Raw genomic sequence first — 12,318 nt, forward strand, 5'->3', positions numbered from 1 at the left:
TCGATAGATTTTCCTTGGCCGCACATGACTAAAACCAGCGTAGATCCATCTTAACTTCGGATCTATCAAGTGTCGAGAGGGATCAAATCTCTCGAGGTGCAAACCTTTCCTCAAGTTTTGCACTAAAAAAAGAGGTTTGCACCTCGAGAGATTTGATCCCTCTCGGCGCTTGATAGATCTAGAGTTAAGATGGATCTAGGCTGGTTTTAAAAGTAAATAAATTAATATATGTGGATTTTAATTTGATGTAGGGATTCATTCAAGAATTAGAAAGTCAACTTATTTCATTGGTTGTTCATTAAAAATATAAGAAAGAGAAGTAGCATATATTTAATACTCAAATTTAGGGTTATATGGTTTGAATATATTTAAAAGAAATTATTTATCTAATTAATGGTTTCTTTAGTTCCAACTTCCAATTTTAGAAAATAAATGAAAGTGTCTTAAAGTGAATCAACAAATCTAAAATATTCAAAATAATATCATTGATTTCAATTATTATTAATTAAAGCTTGTGTAGGAAGTGATAGAAGTCACCTTGTCATACCATCAATTTATAGTATATGATGCTCTCTAGATGTTGAATCTTCCATTCCCCGCCAAATATATTCCTTGTTTCGCACCAAATGCACAAATTTAAAAAATGACCTTGTTCTTTAAGTAAAATTGCAAGAAACAAATTCATCCCTTCATTGAAATTGATCATCCAAGGTACTAGAGGGATAGGAAAGTTATAATTGGATACATTAAACATGCACTGATAACAACCATAACCATGATCATTCAACCCGTAACCCAAGCATTATGAAGTCAAATTACAAACCCCCATTCAAGAAATGAAGTCTCGTGCCATCTAGGGCTCAATGACCTCCTCTAGGATGCCCAATGTTCCTCCTCCAAGGAAATTCATCTTTCAAGCAAGTCGCCCACCCTTTATGTGTACATCATGAATAATGTCATCAAGTTGTCTAGCTATCAAATGCTACAAGAAAGACCACCACACAAGCATCAATAAAAGGTATAGCAATCAATGAGGAAGCCACTTCCCATGTATATGTTCATCATGACACAACGAAGGGTCCTTCATGCACCATATAACACACAACACATGAAGCACTCCCAAGTGTGTTGTAAACACTTTCAAAGCAACCTTCAAAGCCAATGCTCCCTTTTTACAAGGAATTTTTTTTTCACAATCTTATTTTCTTCCTCCAAAATTCAACCAAAATTACCATCTAGAATTCTAAATTTGATGCAATCTTATAATCAAGCAATGTACTCCAAATGTCACACTCATAAATGAAGGCATCAGAACTCATTTCTTCAAAGTAACTAGAAGGCTCACAAATATAAGAAGCTAACACGATGTGGTTAGTATATCTCCTAGGAGGTATACTTGCCTTCAATTAATATATGTGCACCTATTTATCTTTAATGTATCATTTAATTTTTGGGTAATCAGCCTCAACTTATTGCATATAACCCCTAAATTTGACTCATCTCTAACCTTTGAATTAACCTTGAAAACAAGAACCTATTCAGTCTCTCCAATCTATGAAGGAGACACCTATGCACTAGTGGATTTCAAAACCTTATTAAATTTCACATCTTAGATTACCACAATCTTTCTATCCTATAGCTTATGGAAGCCTCGAGATATCCAAAAACAATACCCTTAATACTTAAGGGTCTGAAATTAGTCCTCGTCTCCTCAAGAACATGAGTATAAGATAAACATCCAAATATATGGAGGTGTGATACATCTAGTTCACACTAATGAATGCTTCCTTGGTCTCATGTCCTACAAGATCCTATGAGGACACCTACTCAAATTATTATATTGCAAGCTTCTACCTAAAGATAGATGGGAAAATTCATATAATGAAACAAAAACTTAACAATGTCAATAATAGACTTGTTCTTCCTCTCTACTATTGCATTTTGTTATGGGTTGTAAGGTACAACCCATTACCTCTTGATCCCAACTTCTATACACAAAGAATCAAACTTCGTAGTGGTATTCTCACCTCCATTATCTACATGAAACAATTTAATATTCCGATCTAATTTTCAATCAAAGCCTAAAACTCTGTAAACATACTAAACATCTCAACCTTGGTCTTCAAGAAATCAACCTAGGCCTTGCAAGAGAAACCATCAATGAAGGTGACATAATATGAAATACCTATTAAAGAGGAGGAATACATGGGTCCACATATATCTAAATGGATAATATCAATGCTCCCTCTCGATTTATGCTCATTAGTAGGAAAAGTATCCTTGACATAATTGCTAATTGCACATCCCTTGTATACATATTCCTTCTTTATCTTGAATTTTGGTAATTAATGCATTAAGTCCTCTAAGAGAGGAAACACTCCATGTGTAAGTGACCAAAACACATGCCATAACTCACATTAGTTCATACTATCATGGACAAAAGCACCATTCTTCACTAAATTTTCCTACAATCTCTAAAGACCTCCAACTCAAAACCCTATTGCCACAACATAGCTTCAAAATTGATTGGTCACATTTGAGAATTAAACTCATCCATGCAAGAAACTGAAAGAGTATTCTTCTTTATCTTATGAAAAATAGAACAATATCCAACTCAAGAACAACATGTCATGGAATTTAGAAGGAAATGGATCCTAATCCACTTATAGAATAAGCATCATCATCACACAAATCCAAATGCATACCTCCCTCTTACTCCTAAACCTTGATAATGAGTTTATTTTCATAAGTCATGTGTCTCCACATTACATTATCTACATACCATCAAACACTTAACATAAGGTTAAAAGAGAAATGATAGACCATCTAGAAGGTCATCCAAAGCCAGGATAATCTATCATCCACTTTTGCTACAATTTAAACTTTAATTTGTTTGGTGTTCCCCTTCTTCTTCTGTAGAAATAGATGGCGTAATATCCTAACTAATGATACCTAAAACATTCATCTTAAATCCTTCTTTCTGAAACTTGACTCTTCTTTCTTACCATTATTGTTACCTTTCTTACTTCTCTACCTTTTCCTCCCTATGAATGATGCTTCTTCCACTTCATTAACATGATTCCAACCTAATTTCTTCCTACACAAGGCTATCCCAAAGTTTCAAAAAAGTTGACAAGTTATCATGAGCGTAAACACCTTGTATAAAAACACTTAAGATGGAGCAAGTCTATTCAAGGTAATGGACTGATCAGGTGCTTAGTATTTAGCTCAAAAATCAAAGTTCTCATATTGGCTCGAAAACTAAACGACTGTGTCCATCTCATCAAGACGATCGCAACACAATTTGTTTCACTGAAAACCGAGTCCGGATGAAGGATAAAAGGGATGTTGTTCGTTTTCCTAAACAACGAAAAAATTGCAAAACATGATAGAATGATGACATGGAAATATAGTCAGCATGATAGGAATCTTCTTTAGTTTTTTGCAAATGAGGCTGTGAAAAGTTTCACTTCAGGATTCGCCAATTTGGTTGTGTGAAGGTGAAATTGCCCAATGTCCTCCAAGGTGGAGTTATAGGTTCATGGTGAATATTATGTGGAAATGAATTTTTTTAGAAATATATATATATATATATATATATATATATATATATTAATTATTTTATATGATATTAAAATCACACACACACACACACACACATATATACAATGGGGCATTTTAAATGTGATATGGTATGGTCAAAGTCCGAACTATATCCAAAGACATCACAAAGATTATGGGTGGAAAAATATATGAAGGGATAGGCGGAGGGCGGGTCGATCCTGTGACCTCCTCCTCCCAACTCCGTTACATAACTATTGAGCCAGTGACATATTTATTAAATGATGGCCACATTACTTTATTAATGCCTATAGTGAATGTCAATGGCGGAGCAGAGGGGGCCAACCCCCTCAACATACGACCACACAATATAAAACATGGGCCAACGCTAAAGGATAAGCACGTTTAGAGCGCCACTAATCCTGCTAACTTAATTAATCTGTATTTTAAGTTGGCAACAGTTTTGGAGGCGTGCCAATTTCGGCGGAATTGCCAATTTTGGTTGTGCTACGTGGAATCTTCTCCAATTTTAGCGGGGTTTCCTAGGGAAACATTGACTGAAGCATATCTTGAGCAATTTTCAACCAAATTGAGCTCAGAAAGAGGTGTTCTTGGCTAATTTGGACATTTTAAACATATTGGTGTAGGTATCAGGAGCCATAGAGCTTTGCAAACATTATTTTTTTTCCACATTGAGCTAATATAGAGGCCTAAACCATGGAAGCTGGACCAACGAGATGTAGCCCAGGAGGGGTGAAATCCTTCATCAAAACACTGTGTTAATGTGTCTCTTTGATGGTTTGTTGTAGTGTACATGTTTGTTGTTCAGTATTTGTTTCTAAAACTATTTTTCTCATGAATGTCTTTTTAAACTCAAGGAAATTTACCTGATTGTATGCACAAACAACTAATGAAACCTCAACACAAGAAGCAATAAGCATGCACATATTTATAAATTTGTAATTGTTATTAGCACAAGAAAGCTAATCATACAAAAATAGGTCATGGACACAAACTCCTTATCCTCCACTTTTGTCATGTGGAAACCAACTAATATCTTATATTTTATGAGCTTGTCCAGGTAGCTCAATACTGTATTTTCCTTAATAACGTGAATGCATGAAATTGGGTTCTGTTGAAGCCTCGAAAATCGGGTCGACAACAAGGGGGATACCCACCCGGTCCGGACCTTGGTTGGCAGCTCCTTATCCGCTTGGTATAGCAGGTCCGACTGGGGATAATGGGACCAGTTTCCCAATCTAAGGGGTGTGTGTGTGTGTAGAGTTGGATGCTGTTGATCTAAGAGTATTTTAATCTAATTTAATTCAAACTTCTAAACTAACTCTATACTATTGTAATCTAATAATAAACAACACATCTAATCTACGCTAACCCGGGGTGTATTTCTTCTATTATGCGATCTAAAGAGATTTCGAACAATAACTGGTAATAAAGATCATTCAACTATCATAAGAATAGAAATCAATTAAGATAAACCATTCTGCATAAAAAGTTAGGCAAAACAGTTGTGAACAGCATATCGCATAATAAGTTATTCATATATCAAGCACAAATAAATGACTCCACCGTACAGAAGTGCCAAATGGTAACCCACACATTCATGCATTAACATATAAACAACTGAAAACTGCATATCACTTTAAGAATATGAACAAAAACTGGTCAAGAGATAAAAGTACCATTTATGACTGGTTCCACTCATAAGCTTCAAGCAATAACGATTTATCTCTACTTGTTCTAACATCTACTAAGAGTACAAAAGTGAAACATCAGTAGCAGACATTAAATGCAAACATTGATAAATCTCGATCCATCCATTCACCAAAAACCCCCTCCGAGGGTGCAAAAGTGCATGTTCTGAGGACAAGTTTTTTGACAAATTTCCGGACCCTTATCCAAATGCCTGAGAAGGGTTTAAATACTGCTAACTAATTAATCTTAATTACATAAATTTAGGACACAGTTTCAAATGACCGCCCTTCTACTAAAGCAAATTTATTTCTAAAAATTGAATCTGATTTCTAACCGTTTCTGTATTTGCTCCTTAGTGTTGTAAGCAATGCAACATTCGCCTGGGAAGAGTAGGCTGTTTGTCTTCTCCTTTCGTTTTAGTTAGGAAAATAGAAATAAAAAGCGTTGGCACCACTTTCTGACAAACTGGAAGATATTTTCCTCTAGCTTGGTGTCTTCGCTGTGTGTATACTTGGTAATACCCCAAATTTCTCTCAAACTGATTGTGTTGTTTCTATTTCGGTTTCCGGCCTGGCGAATGACTGAGCAAGTTAGGGACTTTGCTCTCTTAACAATTTTCTGTATTGAAAACTGCTTCTGTTCTTTGTTCCAGGCTTTTCTGGTGCGTTTTCCCTCTTTAGCGTTTTTCTTTTTGCTTTACCCAGTCTAAGCTTCAGGATCTTTTGAAAACATGCTGCTTTTGTGCGCCTTTGACTCTAAGTCTTGGATAGTCTATTTCCATCAGTATCTGTTGAGTGATACTCTGGAATCCGCGGTCCTGCTGCATGCGGCATCTGTTTGCGAAGGCATCTCTTCTCTGTTCTCCGAGTATTGACGCTTTCCCCTTTTCCTTAGATGTTTCCTGCACATTGATTTATATTAGTTGCTGTCTTACAGTTTACGCAAAGGAAAAGAGTAATGACGAAAAGATTGACATGAAAGCTTTAAGCTCTAATGAATGCATAATCATGACACTCATAATGAACTGACTCTTCGAAAAACACAACACAATCCTTCTCGGATGCTTTGGCGTACAATCATTAATTTCTTTTTAAGGCGCGCGCCCAATTTTGGTTTGCAGACAGCTTTCCTTGAACGCTGTGTCGAGGAATCTTTGCGATGAGTGATTTCTACGACTTGCATCGCAGTGTCGAGGATTGCGTCGTTTAAGATGTGTCATCGCGGGAATTGATGATCGCATTCATCGCAGATCGCAATATCGCAGATCGCACTTAATCATAATCATTGTGTGCTGCTTATACGATGTTGCGATATGCGACGTCGCATATTGGCCGTCGACGATTCCTTAAGCTTTTTATTTAAGAGAGCTTCACAATATAAGCGATGCGATGAATTTTGCGTCGCTTCTTCGCAGCTCATTATGCGCATAGGAAAACGTCTCGCGATGCGATATAGCTTTAGGGAGTCAAAATACAGAAATTTTGATAAAAAGTTTTTTGGATTTTTTGTTAAGGGTCCCCATTTGCTTGGTGTTATTGCTAATACCAATCAAAGAGGGGGGTTGTTGGTGACCACAACAATGGCGATTCACTGTGAAGAACCAGTTATCTCTGTTTTTCTATTGAATTTCAACTTCCAAAGCAGAAAAATTTTCATATATCTAAATTTTGTTATGGACAGATAGAGTATATTATGCCTTATCCTAGCATTGATACTTCGTCTCAACCTTTTCATATTCCAATCGTTTGTTTCCTCAGGCTTAGTTCTTGTATTCACACCAGACATTACTTGGTCTTTTAAAGATAAAATAAGGTCTTCTCTGCGTGCTGGCTTTTTTAAAGTATGCTCATTTGTCGTAGGTAGAGCCTCTGCTGCCCGCAAGCGTCCATAGCCTCAACAGGGTTACCTGTTACTCAGCAATGATCCTTTATCCTGCTTGAGGTTATTTACAACATTTCAGAGGAAAACCCCTTTTTGACACTTTTTCCTTTTTTATTCTCTAAAGAACAATGTCTTGGTTTGGTGGCCAAATTATGACACAGTCATTCACTCGATTTACACTTTTGCTGAACAAGCTGGCTCGTGATGAGACCCCTTGTCTTTTGATTGCAACAATCTTGAGTCGTTGCCCTGTTTTGGTAGACAGTATTGACAAAGTCAGCAAGTTATAATATCTGTGATCATGATAAGCCGACTCGTGATGAGACCTCTTATTCTTTGAGATATAGTGTTTTCTTGGATTATTCCTCTGAATGCTGCGATTTCCTTTAGCAGGGAGGAAGTCATTGTTTTTCCTTAAGAAAGCTCTGGACGACAATAATAGAGTTTGAAAACAGCAGCTTTACAGAGAATATTTATTTTATTATTGACACCTTTCATTGTGCTGATATAAAACAATTTTTTACCAAAGGTTGCTTTCATCAAATTTTTGAAGTTGAAACTAGCATCATGTCTAGGCTAAAGTTAACTCTACCTGTCAATAATAAAAATCAGATTTTTCGAATTTTTTTGCTACTTGTACAAGCGAAAAGCTCAAAATCTGATAGAGAATTGGTGTCTTTTTCATGAACCCTTTTAGTGACCATCTACAACTGGTTTTATTTATAAGAAAGAAAAAACAAATAAAAACTAAAACTATCCTACAAAAATAGAAGAGTGATCTTCTATGGAAAATATTTTTTGAGAATCTGTCCATTAACAGGCAAAGAATCTCTTCTGCCTGCTAAATCCTGCAACATAAACGTCGATGGGCCTATGACTTCTACAATCTGAAAAGGACCAAGCCACAGTTTCTGAAATTTCGTATGTTTGCCCTTTTCTTCATGAGCCTTATCCCATTTCAGAACTAAATCTCCCATCTGAAAAAAATTTCTGGTCATTATGGTTGAGTCAAAAGAGGATTTTATCAGCGCTTGGTGATGAGAATGGGTTTTCTTAGCTTGTTCTCGTCGTTCTTCTAATTTAATTATTTCTAGTTGTCTTAGTTGCATGGAGGAGGTAGATATCTCATCGATGTATTGTACTAAAGACAAAGAGGGAATGACTAGGTGGGTTGGAAGAACCACTTCTTTCCCATAAACTAAATTAAAGTGAGAAGTGCCGATTGAAGCTTTCTTCGTTATTCTATCTGCCCATAAAGCATTTACCAACGCTTTGTGCCAATTCTTTTGGTTTTGGTCGACTATTTTTTTAATAATCCTAATCAGGTTTTTGTTTGTTGATTCAGCCAATCCATTACCTTGCGGATAGTAGTTGGCCGAATATTTCAGTTTGAACCCTCTTTTAAGTGCAAACTCAGTCATTGTATTTCCAGAAAAGTATGAAGCATTATCAAATATTAAGGCCGTTGGCAATCCAAACCTAGTGATTATAAATTGATCTATAAATTCAATAATGTTTTCAGAATTGGCTGTCTTGAGAGGAACTGCTTCTACCCATTTAGTAAAATAATCTGTTGCCGTGAGGATGTACCTATGCTGCTTAGAAGAGTGAGGAACGATCTCACCTATTATGTCCAAGCCCCACTGGCTGAATGGTTGCTCGATGTTTACCGGCTGTAGTGGCATGGACGGTTTCTTTTGCTTCCCTGCAGCAGTCTGGCAGACTTGGCATTTCCTCACGTGACTGTGTGAGTCTTTGAACAGCGTGGGCCAATAATATCCTGCACGTAAGATTTTATGTGCAGTAGCATCTCCAGCATAGTGTCCGCCTGCTGGTCCATCGTGGAGTTCCTGCAAAACCTTTTCGGCTTCAGTTTTCTCAAGACACCTAAGAAGCACAGAATCGTAATTCCTTGTAAACAGAACATCATTTATGAGCTGGTATTATTTAGCTTTCAACCTCAGAGCTCTTTTCTTGGTGTGATCCAGGTGTGATGGAGCATACCCGTTCTTAAGATAATAAATGGTCTCAGCATATAATGATTCTGCATCGTTTAGGCTTACCTCATACGTATGTACCTCTTCAGATGAATTCTCAGGAATTTGCGATGCTCCAGCCAACATTTTGCAGAAGCCTTGGCCTCTTACAATGTTTGATGGTTTGATCTCAAGATTGTATTCTTGTAAAGCGGTGATCCAATTTGCTCTTTTTTCGCCCACATCCTTCTGTATCAGAAGGTTTCTTACCGCTGGAAACGGTACTATGACTTTAGTATGGGCTTTAAGTAAGAAAGGTCTGAAATATTTGATCGCTTTGAAAATAGCATATGCCTGTTTCTCCACGTCGGAATAGTTGAGTTCAGCACCTTGTAAATTCGAGCTAAAAAATGCGATTGGAGCTTCCACTTTCTCTTGATTTTCTTGAGTTAGAATCGTGGCATAAGATTTCTCTGAGGCAAACGTGTATAAGATAAAAGATTCTGAAAACTCCGGGGTCACTAAAGATGGAGCGTTAATGATGGCTTGTTTGATCAAGTTGAATGCTTCATGCTCATCTTGACCCCATTTAAAATTTGAATTCTTTTTTATCATATTTTGCAAAGGAGAAACAATACGTGAGAAATCTGGGACAAATCTCTTCACAAAATTGATTTGACCAAGGAAAGATTGCATGGCTTTTTTGTTATGAGGCATGGATATTTCAGAAATTTCTTTGATTCTGTCAGGTTCAATGTGAATGCTAGATTTTGACACTATGAATCCTAGAAGTTTTCCTTCACTTAATGCGAAAAAAGATTTCTTCGGGTTAAGTGAAATCCCATACCTTAAACATTGTTGAAATATTTGTTTCAAGTCTTTGAGATGGTCGCTTCGCTTCTTGGAGTACACTGTTATATCATCCAGGTAAATCACTACAGATTTATTGACTAAACCTTTGAATGCGATGTCCATGGCTCTCTGAAATGTAGCGCCAGCATTGATCAAACCAAATGGCATCTTCCGATATGCGTATGTGCCCCATTTAGTTCAGAATGTGGTTTTTAACTGATCATCAGGATGCACCAGCACTTGATTGTATCCTAAAAATCCATCCAAAAAAGACATTAATTCTGAGCCTGCTACTGCCTGTAATATCTGCTCCACAGGTGGGAGGGGAAAATTGTCTTTTTGACAGGCTTTGTTGAGATTTCGGAAATCAATACAAATTCAAATATCTCCGTTTTTCTTTCTAACGGGTACCATATTGGAGACCCATTTGGAATCTCTGACGGGGAAGATTATTATGGCTCTCAACAACTTATTTAGCTTAGTTTTTATCTGATTTTCTAAATTGGGGTGGATTTTTCTGAGCTTCTGTTGGACAGGTTTTTCATTGTCAATCATCGGGATAGTGTGTTGAATGATACAAGTGTCGTATGTCTTCAGCTCATCGTAGTTCCAGGCAAAAACATGTCTGTATTGTCTCAAAAGACGGATATATGCTATTTTTTCTTCAGAGGCTAGGCCGTGGCCTAGATTAACGTTTTGTGGTTTCTCATCGGTTCCTAGGTTTACTAAATCGTAGTTCAGAGTCGAACTGTAAAGTTTAGAATTGGTAGACCTTTTAAACCGACTTTTCAAATCATATAAGTCTTCTAACTTAACCACCGACTTAGGTATAGCATTATCAGTACTATTTTGTTGTATTTGGTGATCATGATGGTCTTCGTCAATTATTTGATTTGAGTAGGATCCTTCAGAAGTGAGGAAATTTACAATGTCTGGATCGTCATTGAATACTCTCCAGTTTGTAATGTTGTCAGGGATGGACGGTCTAAAAATTGATTCTATTGAGAATCTATCTAGACTAAAATCTTCGGAGGGAATAAGTCTAGAGGCTACGTTAGCTAACAGGTCTGCGCTCGCATTTTGGAGTCTTGGGATTGACGAAATATTGAATGCTATGAAATGTGCAGTCAGATCTTGTACTAAAGATTGATAGTGCTTCAAATGGCCTGATAGGCAATGTATGGTGTTACGTACCTGTTTGACGACAATCTCAGAGTCTCCGAAGACTTGAAGGTACTTAACGTTCAACCCGATTGCTTTGTATAGGCCTTGCACCAAGGCCTCATATTCCGCTGTATTGTTTGTGCAATCGAATTCAATTCTGCACGTAAGCATGGTCTTATTTCCATCTGGGCTAATCAGAACGCATCCTGCTCCTGCTCCCTCGTTAGATTTAGAGCCATCAAAATATAATTTCCAAAATAAAGATGTATTTACAGGGTTATCTAAAAAATTAACACACTTCGAATTATCAGTTTGGGAAAAATTTTCGACTTGGGACAAAACTGAATTTTCTAAGTAAGGTGAGGTATGAGCGTTGAAATTGCCGAGGAAAGAATCTACCGAGTAATTTCCTATGATACTGTTGTTGTATGTTATTGCTTCATTTTCTCCCTCCAATTCCGTCACTATGTACTTCTGGTGTAACTCTCGTTCAACCTTTATTTGATTCGGTTTACCATTGTAGGGTAACCACATGTGCAACCAGTCGGTTGAGAAGTATCCATGGAGTTTTTCGGACCAATCCCTGCTAAGAATTAAGCCATAGAATTCAGGGATATCAGCTACTAAAATGTCAATAACCTGACATACCTTCGGGTTAGACGACAATCTTATGGTCACTTGATTAAGTTCACCAATCACCTCGACTTGGGATCGATCAAGCTGAACTATGCGCACTGCGGATTTTTGCGGTTGAACATTCAACTTGGCACATATTGATCTGGGTAAAATATTCGTTGAAGCACCAGAATCTACCAAACAATTGTGCACGTTTTTGTTGAAAATTTCATAAGTGAGAAGAAAAGGGGGGGTATGAGACCTTGATCTTCCTCCAATCAAGGCGATGTCATTTGGGTCAACCTTATTGATCGTGTTGGTTGGAGGTCTTCCTGTGTTGTGGGAAGCTACAGCTGTAGGCAAAGATGTAGTAGGCATGACATGTAATTCTTTCATCATTATTTTCTGTTGATGTTTCAATTTGCTCAACTCATAAAGAGTGATATTAGCCCTAGTCTTTTTCATGTCGTCAATAATGTTATACTCCATTTCATCCGACACAATCAGTGTTCTTGATGGAGGTGTTTGATCTGGTTGGACTGGGCTAGATTGAGTC

The sequence above is a fragment of the Pinus tabuliformis genome, chromosome 1_2, assembly GCF_031772625.1.
Source record: "Pinus tabuliformis cultivar Carrire ecotype Pingquan chromosome 1_2, CPIR1, whole genome shotgun sequence".
Taxonomy (NCBI): Eukaryota; Viridiplantae; Streptophyta; class Pinopsida; order Pinales; family Pinaceae; genus Pinus; species Pinus tabuliformis.